We start from the raw sequence: 4336 nt of genomic DNA on the forward strand, positions 1-4336 counted from the left end.
CCAAGGTGGAGCCGATGGATCGGAGGGCCGAGGTGGAGTCCGGGTCTCGCAGGCTGGAGGCGAAGACTGGGGATCCTCCAACCCCGAGGTGGCAGATTGCAGGGAGACCCGAAGCTCAACCGATCCACCGGGCATGGCGTGCTGAGGGTGAGCTGAGGGGTCTTCCTGATGTGGCTGAGGAGGGACTGATGGGCTGGCTGACTGGTATCGAGGAGGCGGGAGAGGGAGGCTGGGTGGGAACACGGGAGGATTCGAGCTGGACGGAACCAGCGGAGACACAGGAGATTCCAGGCTGGACGGAACCAGCGGAGGCACAGGAGATTCAGGGCTGGACGGAACCAGCGGAGACACATGAGATACAGGGCTGGGTAATGCCTCCCCAAACCAGTCAATCAGATCTTCTTCGAATAGGCCCAACAGTTCCTCAAAATAGCTTCCAGAAGCCAGCTGTTGCTCACCCTCAGTGGTGGATGTGTGGGCTGGGGATTGGTCCATTCCCTCGATCTCCACTAAGACTCCCACGACGCACGATGTTGTCGGCTCACACACCTGGTCAGTCGCGTCGAATTCGGTCTCCGGGGCGATGAGTGGCTCTGTCACTGTCTGTGGTGACGGCTCTATCCGCGCGGCCGGCTCGGGCTCTGCGACTGCGGTGGGCTCTGGCGAAACCTCCGTGCAGCGAGATGGTGAGGGCTGGCTGGGCTCTGGATCGGGAGTGGGGCTGGAGCTGTTCTCAGCAGGGTCACCGAAGATAAACAGATTATTATTTTCCAGCACCCACTCCATGCAAGCGGCGAAATTCTCCTTGGGACCGTTCGCTGGCAGGCGTGCCTTACACTGCTCGCTCAGGCTGGCGATGTAGAAAACACAGAGCGAGCGGTCTTCGAAGTGTGTAAGGCACGCCAGGTTGATGAAGTCCTTGGTGTGTTCCACCAGCGAACGGTCCTTCTGCTCCAGGCACAGGAGTAGCATGGCTGGATCCATGTCAGGAGAGGGGAAAAACCAAAAACTAAACAAAAGAAAAAACGCCGCTAACTAAACTGTTGAGGTCCGTTATTCTGTTACGGTATTGCTCCCAGGAATGCAAACGAGACAGGTAGGTATAGAAAACAATGATATTTACTTGCAGAAACGTAAGGTGTAACATCAAACAATAACGGACATAGGAACCAGGGAGAACTCAGGCTTATAAAGGCAGGTCATCATTAAGGGAGAACAGAAACAGGTGAGGAGCTAATTAACTAATCGGGGAAACTGGGTCAATGGAAAACAAGGCAAAAACAGAACAGACTCGTGACAGCACCCAAACTCTGAAACAATCTACCTAACACTGTTCGGGAGGCAGACACACTCTGTCAGTTTAAATATAGATTAAAGACATTTCTTTAACCTAGCTTACACATAACACACTAATACACTTCTATTATTCAAATCCGTTAAAGGATTGTTAGGCTGCATTAATTAAATCAACCGGAACCGGGAACACTCCCCATAACAAATGATGTACTCGTTACATCGTAAGAAGAATGGCATCTACGTTAATATTTGTCTGTTTCTTTCTTATTCTGTTTCTCAGTCCGTGTCCGGATCAGATGGTGGATCGGCGCCGGGAGATGATGTCTCCCTGTTTGTCGGCGGAGGCCGGGACACCTGGATGAGCCCCGGGGACATATCCCCAGTGAAGACCTCGACTTAAATGCAATAAAACTAAAAATATAATAAAATACCTAACTACATAATACTAATATTGTTAGAAATTGCAACAATATAAAATAGAAATAAATGCATTTAAAGTTTTAATTAAAACTAAATAAACAATTATCTCCCGGCCAGAGGAGAACTGGCCCTCCAACTGAGCCTGGTTTCTCCCAAGGTTTTTTTCTCCATTCTGTCACAGAGGGTTTTGGTTCCTTGCCGCTGTCGCCTCTGGCTTGCTCAGTTGAGGACACTTCATTTCTAGTGATTATCATCAATTTGATTTCACAGATACTATTTAAACTAAACCGATCTAGACAATGACATCTCTGCACTCAATAATGAAAAGCCTTAACTGAAAATTGAGTGTTCAATCTTATTTTTATACATTACTGACACTCTATCCTCCAATTTGATACTGTTAAGTGCTTTGACACAATCTGTATTGTTAAAAGCATTATATAAATAAAGGTGACTTCACGAATATAACAAAAACAGTAAGGTGCAGAGTTTATCTTGTTCATTGACTATTTATACATTGGTATGGATTTAACTAGGAAAACGCGAAGCTAAAAGGTTTGTAAGATCATCTAACAGGCAACTGCACTTATATTCTCTATTCATTGGCACTCACTGTTGCACTCTACTAATTCGCAGAGGACCATAGTTAGCATTGTAAATGTTAGAGGCGTTTTGTAGGGAATATACGTTCAAACAAACTGGATCCATTCCGGGATGGTCCACCATGCACGAGGGAGTAACCTCAAGTTGATCGTCCGTCTTCTAACCTTATTACAGTACACAGTCTTATGCTGTTTCTTGTCACTCTGTTTACAGCACTTACAACTGTACTGGAGAAATACCTGCTCTATCTCCCTGCTGCACACATTTTCCGGTTCAGTTGGCATTCTCTCACACTTGCCACACAAGCACCTGTACGAGAAGTAATATTCGAACATTACGTCCTATTCACACAAATGTAATGTTGCATTAGTGCTTATCTTATCGTCTTAGTATTTGTTTGTTGTTTCGTTAACGCGCTTAACGTTACTGAACTTTATCAAATACTTTCTGAATGTTGCATCCATCGTTACAAAGCGGCAGTGAAAAACTGTACAAGTACATAAATGATTCAAACTACCGTTCCAAGACATTCTGGTTCATTCTCATTATTGTTTCTTATGCTGTAGTCTCTTCTTGTTCTGAGTCCGAGTCTGGTTCATACATGTATGGCTGTCCTCTCTGTTTATTGCCACACATAAAACACAGATGTCTAGGCTCCACCCCATTCTGGAGTTGGGCAGGAAGTTGCAGCTCATTTTCATGTAAGGGAACACACCCCTGAAACGGCACTTTTTAAACCCGCCCCACAAATGACACTTTTCAACACGTTATAATAAATGATCTGTATGTTATTGGGATCTGAAACTTCACAGGCACTATCAGGAGAGCCATAAGATTAATATTACATCTTGTAAAAAGGGCATAATAGGTGCCCTTTAATAAAAAAAAATCCCCATAAGCTAAAACTAATATCATTACTTGGCCAACAGATGTGTTTGTCCTTCTATCTGTAGCATGTTGAAAATAAGGCAGCAAGTGGTAATATCCTGTTTATAGTTGACTGATTCTTACATGGTGGCCCCAGTCTTATCTTCTGTAAAAAGCCTGTCTCCTCCAGAATGTCCCACTATGTCTGTAACTGCCCACATGCTCTGCAAACACACAGGGCTGATAATCACTTCTCTTGCAAACTACTGTTGACAAAATGTCCTTCAGGTAAAGGGAAGTTTTCAGTTCTCCCTTAAATTCCTGTTCAGGTTATTTGGGTTGGGTATTGCCTTCTCGAAAATAAATTAGATAAGGAGCCATTGAACATTCACAGTATACAATGTGTTTTCTTTACAGAGATAATGTTATGACCTATTTTATATTCAAACCCACTGCATGTAAGGTTTGTGCTCCTTAACTGGCCTTGCAAGACTTATTAGTTATGCTATCAGTAGGGATGTTACCCAGACGTTTAGTCTGATATTGTTTGAATGATTAAACATTTAATCAGTTAAAGCACAGCAGTTCCATTTTGAAGTCTAAAATCATGAAAAAAATTATAGACATACACTAAATCCATTTTTTTTCTTACTTTTACTTTACTTTTAGTTATTTAGCAGACGCTTTTATCCAAAGCGACTTACAAATAAGAAAAAGTAACTAAAACTAAAAGTTAAAACTCTGTAAATACTATCTACACACACATTTAAGAAAATACAGAAATTAAAAATTACATTTTCTATACCATCACTAAATATTAAGATGTGACAATGCACGTTAAAAGTCACATTATCTTCTGAATTGGACTGATGGAACATAGCAGCAATACAATTTTGAACTTAAAAGGATTTGGGAAAAATTGCTAAATATTTCAGGGGAGGTAATAGGTTTGCCCTCTATGCACTAATAATTAAGGGCATTTTCCACTAAAAATATTCCCAGACTAAAGTGAATATAAAAGTGGATATCGTCTATATTCAACATATTTTGTGTTTTTTAGTGCTGTCAAACGATTAATCGCATTCAAAATAAATGTTTTTTATTTAAATAATATATCTGTGTGTACTGTGTATATTTCTTATGTATATAT

This window comes from Barbus barbus, assembly GCF_936440315.1.
Source record: "Barbus barbus genome assembly, chromosome: 29".
In the NCBI taxonomy this organism is placed as follows: Eukaryota; Metazoa; Chordata; class Actinopteri; order Cypriniformes; family Cyprinidae; genus Barbus; species Barbus barbus.